General features: G+C 31.6%; 1 long non-coding RNA gene across 2 annotated transcripts; it reads left to right on the forward strand.

Moving 5' to 3' along the window:
* The first annotated feature begins 6,248 nt into the window (after positions 1-6,248).
* LOC125061333 lies at positions 6,249-9,368 on the forward strand. Of its 2 annotated transcripts, none has more exons than XR_007119030.1 (3): positions 6,249-6,385; positions 6,462-7,227; positions 7,309-9,368. It is a non-coding gene; the product is annotated as an uncharacterized LOC125061333 (long non-coding RNA). The 2 variants fall into 2 exon arrangements; XR_007119029.1 differs by having other exon boundaries at positions 6,251-6,385; positions 6,472-7,227.
* Positions 9,369-10,162: the final 794 nt, after the last annotated feature.

A 10,162-nucleotide genomic window follows, 5' to 3' on the forward strand; every position in this document is an offset into this window, starting at 1 on the left:
AAAAACTATAAATACAAAACGATCATAGAATAACAAACAAGGTTCTAACTACCAACTTCTATAATCTATCGCATGCGACGGAAACGGAAGCCAGCGCAAGCTGACCTCGTCATTTGTACGTAAAATACTTGCTGACGTCACCGACCTACTGTTTTACAGTCAGTACAAGCGAAATTTAATTTGGTTAAATTAGTATAAAGTCCCCTTACCGATATTTTTTCTTTCTTTTCTTCTGTGCCAACATGGCGTTGTTTGGGTCTAAGACATGCGTGTCTCCTTGAGTGCTGCTTTAACGCGCAAGTTTTTGAAATGAAACTTCTTAGGCGCATGAGGGTAAAATTTTTACGGATACGACACGAAGATGTGCAGCGTTTTTGTCGAAGAAAAGGGAGGGGGCGATTGAGACCGATTATAGAAATTATAGAAATTCTTTTTTTAAAATTAAAATTTCGTAAGGAGAATTTATGAAATATTAGTACGTATTTTATATTTTATGCAAAATAATTTATTGAAATCTCAAATGACGAATTGTAAATTAAAATGTCAAGTGTTTCTATTATCGAAAAAATAAATTTAAAAAATTAAATTTATAATTTATATTAATTCTTCCTTTTTCCCTCCCTCTATTTATAAATATGTTCGTGATTCCTTTCAGTTCCAAATACGCTCACGGAATGCTCAAGTTTTGTAGATAAATATAAAATACCTATCATAATATATCATGTTACCTATTCGGTTTAATATGTAGTTCGAGCTAGCTACAAACGTAGAAAATAAATAAAACCTCCTTTTAACAAAAAAGCAAACCTATTTCTGCCTATTATGCTGTCACGTTGAAATGGCGGGAAATTTGACAGCTTTAAGCGCTCTTTAAACAGCCAGGGAACTTGAAAAGATAATTGAATGCAAATTATTTGGATATACATATATACTTTTTGCCTGGGTCTGGTAAAAATGGAAATTATTAGTTATTCATTACTAAAATTTCGTTACTAACAGTAACACTATTTTATTTATGGTCTATTTTATTATTGTATTACTTGTTTAATTGACTCGCAGGCAGTGTAGTAAATAATTGTTTTAGTTTTTCATATAACCATTTTATTCACTGTAAATATTGCACATAATATGTATTTTTTTATATATGTGATTATGTGTAATACGGTTAAAAAAATAACGTGTAAATCGATTTTTCAAAGCAGGATTATGGAACATGGAACATACGAGTTTTGTTACTTAACGCTTTCAATAAATCTTCTTGTTGTCTGGATCTTTTATGAATATAATGATAATATAAGAGATTTTTGAACTTCCAGGGAGGAACAAAAAGATTTTTTTAAATCGAATATATTTCACTAATCAAAGTATGTACATTTGCTATCTATGTACTTTCTCCATCTTATAGGGAGTACATTGATCCCATTACTAATTTTTTTAAATTATTTTCGACTTTCCAGTACTTGACATCACATAATGGTAACTTTTAGGAATAAAAAGTCACTAAGTAGTCACGAAACGTTTTACTATACTTGGGAACAGAAAAACGTTACGGCGCGTTTCATGGGGGGGGGGGGGGGTAATAATCTCCAAAAATTGCGTGACGTAATACTTGAACGCTCCCTTATCCAAATTTCGAAAAGATGGTAATCTGTTGGAGCAAAGTCCGGGGAGGTGAACTACTTACTACTTACTGTCTAGTGTTGTCATACAAAATAAATGTTCCCCACAAAAAAGAATCACATTTTTTGGGATGTCATTGCTCATTGCACTGGCAACAAATTTACCAAGTTTAACTATAGTTAAAATAGACATTGAAAAACGCATTTACGATTTTACCAATGGTTATTCATTTAACTATAGTTAATGTAACAAATGGTTAAACCATTTTTTACAACGGATCAAAAAACTGGCCCTTAGACATTCCAATTGAAGCTTCTCTAATTGGGTAGAGAAAAGAGCGTACTCGCAAGCGTTATCGGCCTTTGAAGAATTAATACGCTCTTTTCTTGTAGGACCGGAATATTTCTGTGTTGGAATTAAATACAAAATTAGTTCATGTCATTCTAATTCACATACACTAATTACATTGGATCGATTTTTCGACGATATTTTAAAAGCACTGGCTCAGCTATGCGACCTTTGGCATAACACGACATGCTTTGCATGCGCGCGGATAAAAAATAAAAACATATCACCGTTATACGATAATCAACTATATCCCATTAAAATAAAGTCTCTTTTCCTGTAACTTGTATACTAAGCTTCTGACATTTACGAATTACGTTGTAAGTTATTATTGTGAAGGGAATCTGGTATCTGTTGCATAAGAAATAAAAGCGATATTCCCGCGTTGTAGGTGAATAATTTATATTGTTTTTGAATTATGTATGAAGGTTTTTTTTGGCCTTCGTAATGCGTGATTGCCCTTTAGATTTAAATGTAAGAATTTTGGTAGTTGTTCGGTGTAATGTTAATCAATTAAGATCTCTGATTAGTTTAATTCGAAGTTTCTTTCCCTCCTTTACTTTAATGCTTGAATATTAAATTTTAAGGTATGTTTTTTAAAAAATATACGAAAAGCTGTGACAGTTCATCCAAATTAGTTATAATCTACAGACTACTTTACTCTTTTCTTCTAGCAAAAGATTGAAATGGAAATGACACAATATGAGAGAAGAAGAAGATAAATGTATGAAAAAAGGGACAGATTGGCTTCCTTGCTATACAAAAGAAAACGAGGAAGACAAATAAAAAGATGGGAAGATGATATAAGTAGAGCAGCTGTCCCGATGTAGCTACGTAAAGCTGGACACCGAGAAGAGTGGAAGCTCTTAGAGGAGTCCAAGGACAAGCTGTAAAACAGAAATTAACCGGCTTACCGATTAATTATTTGTGTTTATAGTAGTACATATTTTTATGTACTAGAATAAGTATGCATTTTACAACAATAAAGGCTAACACTAAGTCGGTTATTCAATATAATATATAATATAATTAACATTGTCTAAGTGTTATAATTTTACATTAATTTAAGACGAGAATTATGTTTAGATTTTTTATTTATAATTCGACGTACCGTGAGTGACCTGATCTTTTATTTCGCGTTCTTCAGCCTGCTTGGTCAACAGTCTGTATGCAAGAGGTTTTACACCACAACAGAGATTTTTGTTTATAATTTTTTTTAATAATTTTAAACTGAATAGGTGAAAGAATTGTTGTAGGCAGTCCTATATACAAAGAATTCCGCTTTAAATAAAATCAATTTGTGTATACAAATTGATTAATAATTAAATACATATACTTAATTGGTTTGTTAATTCGCTCTAATATCGAAATCCTGCAGCGGCTACAAAACAAAACACTGCGAAATATGAGCGGTGCGCCTTGGTTAACACGAAATACTGAAGTCCATAAATATTTGGGAATTGCCACTGTCGAGGAAGACATTAAAAGATCAACCGTGCGATACAAAATGAGACTTCAGCAACACGTCAACCCCCTAGCTTCGGGCCTCTTGGAAACGACGGACAGTGTGTATCGGCTAAAAAGGGCGAAACTTGCCGCAGTCTGACAGTTAACGAATTACGGAGGATTCTAATTGCCATTATTTCTTATAAAATCTGATAAAAGCCATGACGCTGATTGCAGATGGATAAAAAAAAATTGGTTTCTTGTAATCAATGGAATCTTCTCAGCTGTAGGTATCTGTGGTAGTATTAAAGGTACAAAGGTATGCTGTCAGCAAATTACAGGTGAATTTCTTTCTCCTAAATCAACTTCGTTAGTCAGAATTATGTATGAGTTTCTCGAATAATTTGAATAATAAAGTTATTAGTTTGATGTAAGTTTAATTCGCAAAAAGTGTAATAACAGGTTGCAATGCGCTTAATATATTTTTAACGATCCATTTTTATTCAACTAAGAACCTATATTATGTATATATTTGCTTCAGGTTATTAAAATGGGGTGTGTACACGTGTACTTCGTGAATACGTTTACGTTATAACCGATATTAATAGGGATTCCCGGATTCTTTCTCACTTCAAAGTTCCCCAACCTGACTTGCTCTTGGCCGCTCGCTCCTGGCTGACCAAACCTAAAAAAAAAAATTGGACTCTTTGCCCACTAAACAAGCGCTCTCACTCACGAAGCGATATCCCTAACCGTTTCAGAGATAGCTTTCCCAAAACCCTGGCTAATTACTTATCACCACCTTATGAGCTACTATATCCTGTACCAAATTCCCGCTCCTTATCTAATTACTTAATCAGTACGTATGCATCATTATAGTTATCTACTTTCCTACGTTTGCTAACCTAACTTAATCTATGGCTCTCTCTGTACTAAGACTCCACGTTATATTGAACGTCAAACTTCTGTTAAATTTAAATCGCTTGCTCTATATAACTTGAAAAATTAGATTATATTTGTATCGAATCAATTTTAGAACTAAGAACTTTCGTCTATGTGACATACAACAAAGCAAGGTACAAAGAAGGTATCAAATAGCCACTTCTTCCTTGTATCTTAAACCTTTTGTGTATCATGTTTGTCGACCTTATCAGCCTTACATAACATAAAACCACTGAGACAAAAAAAAACCTATGGCTCTAAGGGACCGTTCAAGTATTACGTCACGCAATTTTTGGAGATTATTGACATCTCCCCCTCCCCCCCATTTAACGTGCCGTAACGTTTTTCTGTATCCAAGTATAGAAAAACGTTTCGTGACCACCTACTGACTCTTTATACTTAAAAGTTACCATAATGCCGTGTAAAGTACTGGAAAGTCGAAAATAACATTAACAATAACGGCTTAATTCAATCCCCGCCCCGCATCGTAACGCTGTACAAAAGGACCCCCCCCCCCCCAAAATTCGTTACGTAATACTTGAACGATCCCTAAATGAAAAATAAAAAACAATACCCAATACTAAACCTAACCTACGTGTCTTTACAAACAAAAATAAAAATACGCAACCTACATATCCAAACAAACAAAATAACTGCCAGCGCCAAATTAACTAATTAATTACTAACTCAATAGTTACGCACCATCTATAATATAATTAGATGACATAGTTAAATAAAACATTTTTATTCCAGGTATTATTCTTTTATTTAGTAAGGGTAATATGTGTAAAAAAGTAGATAATTACTGTTGACGTAATCACCAAATAAGAAAATCAAAGACTCCACTCCCCCCTATAGTAACCCCCCCTATAGTAACATGTAAAATTTCTAAGGTAGTCGTCTAATCTCATCCCCTTGAAGTTGTAATATACATATACCAAAGAGTACTCTCCACACACCGCCGATAGATAATCCTGAACCGTAACGCTATTGTACCTCCACATGCAACAATTCCTCCTTAAAAATCCTGCTATTGCTTCAATAGGTTTACGTACAAATGATTCAAAGTATTCCCTAACTCTTGCGACGTTTATATGAATAGCCACCCAATAAGACACCGGCTGTGAGTCAGGGCAAGATTACATATAAGTGCAATATAAATCGGCAATCGATATTTTGAAGGATATACGTTACTTTGGAGGTTATGATTTAGTACTACGTGTTTACTCCCCTACTCTTTTACTTTTTATTGACTACATTTCATACTATCAATTCATATTTGTACCAATGAATTAATTTAAACTCACAATACGATCTCAACATGAAATGAGTCTTTTTTATAAAAAATGTAATGAAGGTTTTTTTTATAGAACAGGCAGGAGGCTCACCTGATGTTGAGTGATACCGTCGCCCATGGACTCGCGAGTACGTTGCCGGCCTTTTCAGAATTGGTACGCTCAGTTGTGGAACCAAGCTTTTGGAGGCTAATTTAGCCTTTCCCTCCAAGTGACCGTGAAACTGAACGTCGTTCGATATGTTAACGCCAAGTATTCCAATGCTGGCTGAGGCTTTAAGAAGAGCGTTTTCGAAAAGAGGAGTAGCGACAAAGGGTGTTTTTTTTACGGGAAAACGCGCAAACTTGTGTCTTTAGGGGTTAAAGGTTTAGTCTGCTGCAGTCTAAGTAAATAAAAACCATGTCATATTCGTTTATATACATACATAAGTGATTGCTTAACTAATATAATCCACACATACATTTCTGTTATCTATTTCAAAAATATTTAAAAAATGCAACGATGGATAACATTCCAAAGGGTTTTAGAGTGCCCTTTGTATTTATTATCCACACTTTACTGATAAGTACGAATACTTGTTCTAACATGCAGTCGACTTGAATATCGTTACTAGATAACGATATCCGTTAGACTTAACAGTATATAAAACCCGATACTTGTAGAAAGAATTAGTATTGTGCTCTAAGTTCGACATAAGTGAAGTGGTTGGAAATTTGAAAAGATATACCACAATGGAGGTAAGTTATTATGTTTAAACTATTAAGGTTTGAATTCTTAATTGTGTATAATTTTGTTTGAATATTTATTTAATAGTATGTTTCAGGGAACATACAATTTGAAAGATGTTGAAAATTGTTTTAAACCTTATAATTACTATACTTCATTATCTGAAGAAGATGAGACGTCCCCATCTATTATCAAGCATACAAGGACTGTAGATGATTTGTTTGTTCAAGAATCAGAATAGAAAAGGAAAAAAGTTATAATTTCTTCAACTGTTGGTTCATAAAAGAAGGCACTATTAATTATATTTCAACTAATAAAAATGACGGTGAAGAGTCTGATCTCATGATAAAAATTGATGTATATAGAAATTCCGACATCGCAACATTGGAAAAAAGCTGATATTCGAATGAAATACTAAATAACATGTAATTCAAATACGAATAATCAAATAAAAAGTATAGTTTATACTTTATAACATCACTAAAGAAATATCAGAAGTTAATAATATAAAGCATTATTGTTTTAAAAACTAAATAATAAAGTATGACTCAAACATTAATTGACTATATAAATTAAATTACAATGCAAAGTTTTTGTAATGTAATAATTTGGTAGTTAGTTAATGACACAAGTAGTTAAGTAATTACGCTTTCTTGATCTATAAATAGTGTTACATTCCTTGGACTTTAAATCATTGAAGAGTTAACCTTATACAATGAACGTCATGGAGGAGATAATGTGTGAATGTAAACTGCAAATAAATCTATAAATGAAGAAGTGAAGAAAATAATTTACAAAATGCTTTTTATGACAGTGCAATGGCTGAGTTATGTGTTAAAGTGGAAAAGCAATTGTAAGTATTTTTGTAATTACGTACTTAATCTTTATAAAAATTTTATTTCGTTTACTAATAAAAATGTTTTTTCTTCGGCAGGACCAAACTGGACGAGGTCTTAAACGAGCACAATATGATTCTCACATCGGTTTTGAAGCGATTTAAATCTGAAACACCATTATCTTCTGTACCGGAGACATCGACTTCAAATTATGGATGGATGGCTATGGGACTTAATAAAAGTTTAAAGTCTGCATATAACAAAGGGTAATTTAATTTTTCGCAAATTTATCAAAGTTTAATTTGCAGTCTGAAGCAATATCACTACACCAATTTCTTTTATTATTCGGTACTAGGTAGTTGTGTTGTGTATCGACAATCATTTTTCTGGTGGTTTTCTAAACGTTGAAGCAATAGAAAATATAACAAACAAAATCACAGAAGTATTTACTTCTTTTGACTTTGAAATTTGACTACTTATTAATGTTGATATATTTTTTATGAAACAATAATGCCCTATTTTAACTTGTGTCAAAGTTATGTGTGTGAGTCGGCATTCTATTTCTTGTATGTTGTACAACAACAATATGTTTTAGTTTTTGCTCATCATATTCTAAACCAAAAACCTTAATAGGTATCTAGTAGGTAGGTACTAATTTTCCTAGATTTTAAATTTAGGGGTATGTCATGAAATTTAACTAGAAATTTAATAATACCTAACTTTAATTTATGACTGTATTTGGTGTGTGATGGTATTCTATCCGATTTTTTGTCTATTGGAAATAAAGCAGATAATAGTGCTCACTTAAAACAGGCGTCATCAGTGTTTTTAATATCCAAATGTATCATAAATCTGGTATCTCAAATTGTAAATCATTTTGATTTTCTGAGCTTACTCTATTGGTTATAATCCTATTACCGAACGCAGTCTCGATTATTTTAACATTGGGTTTTATTGAATGTTGTATTTTATCTACATTATTTTGTGTACATTGCTCCGTAGATGACTAGCGAAATATTTTTTGGAAACATTTGTATCATATACAGCGAAATTTCGTGTTAGAATCACCTTCAATCGATGTTGATTGCTCTTGTGCAGACCGTGAAAGATCCCTGTTAGATCCAGATTTTATTATTTTGATGTCAGCATAGTTAATATCAACATCTGCTTTCGTTTTGGTTCTACGACCCATTTTATTACCCTATCGAATTAAATTTTATTTTATTTAACTGTTAGGAATCAAAAAAATATATGATTATTAAATATACTCGAAATTTCCCATCGAATTCATCACATAGCACCATCATCGTTTGACCATGAAATGAGTAATTTAAATAATTTCTTTATATTTCATCACAAACTTTGAGAAGTTCAATTGTATCAATGGATAAGCTCAAATCCAATTTTCATTTCATCAAAAAACACACTAACATCGTTTCACAACAAAATTTTTTTGATGCACACTTTTTACCTTAATGCGCTAAGGTTTTTAACTAAAAGCACAATTATTATTAAGCACTTTGTGTAATGCGACATAGTGTTTATACTAGTGGATAACTGAAACTTTATTAACTAATTATGTATTAGAATCCGGTAGTTAGTTAATTAATGACTAATTAAGTCATCGTATTAAGAAACTAAATTAACCTAATTTTGAAAACTGTAATGTTTTACACTATCTTCCTCGGATATTTCCTTTGTTATGTTATATACAATATCCTTTATCTGAAGATCAATGTTGGAATCGTTTTTCATGTAATATTTAACACGAATATGTGCATTTTTCCAATGTTGTGAGACCGAGATTTCTTTCAACATTTTAAACTATATATTTCAATTTTCACAAGTATATCAGCGTCCATTCCATCATCTTTGTCTGATGATATATATGAAATGCTTCTCTTATTCCCTGCACGGCCAACAGTTGAAGAAATTTTAGTTTTTTTCTTTTTCTGGTCAGTCTGGAAAAAAGTCATCTAAACGATTGGACCTCTTATTTATATTTACTGTTATGTTTGAAACGTCTTCTTCATCAGATAACACATAATAATTATAGGGTCTGAAACATTTTTCCACATCTTTGAGGTTGTATTAAGACTGAACTATAACATACACAAATCAAAATGTGTTTTAAAAATTAAATAAGAATTTATTGAAACCAAGTTTAAAAAAATATATAAATTATTGTTTATTATTTCAAACTTATAATGAAATAGATAAGATCAGAAATGTATGTGTGGATTATATGCGTAGTAGTTAAGAAATGACTTTTATGTACTTATATATAAATTGAGAATAATAAATCAGAATGAAATATATAAATAACAAGTTTCTTATTTATACTTTCCCTACTTTTCTAAATAAATATATATAAGATATTACATATATTGGGATGACAATACAACGTGATGTTATTTTAGGTGGATGATTGATAGGATTTGGAATCGTATTTAGTGCAATTACCATAAGAATAATAAAAGTCGATTTTTTTTATGCTTCAATGATTTTTAGCCTATCTATATATAGGCTTACCTTAAAAGTCCGATTGCAACAAAAAAAGACGGACGGAAAAAAAGGTACTTACCTTTTTTTTATGATTTTGGTAACTTAGAACACTGCGGAGTTTTTAAACTTAGCCAGAAGGTATGCAACCTTCTTTTTGTATTTTTAAATTGAAGTTGAATGTTTGGGCAAATCCAGCTAAAAACTAAACTTCTAACTTTAAAACCTTTTTTGAGTAGCTTTAAATAATTTTAGGAAGCTAAGATATTTTTTTTTATTTGAACAACATTTTAACAATCATTTCACAGAAAAAATAACTGCAAAATACCTACAACAAAAAAAGATATAAATTTTTGAAACCTCGCTGGCAGAAAACATTAAAAAAAACACAAAGAAAAAATATAACTCGTAAACTACAAAAAATCGCAGAATGGGGTACTTTCGTAAAAA

This window comes from Pieris napi, chromosome 23 (genome assembly GCF_905475465.1).
Source record: "Pieris napi chromosome 23, ilPieNapi1.2, whole genome shotgun sequence".
In the NCBI taxonomy this organism is placed as follows: domain Eukaryota; kingdom Metazoa; phylum Arthropoda; class Insecta; order Lepidoptera; family Pieridae; genus Pieris; species Pieris napi.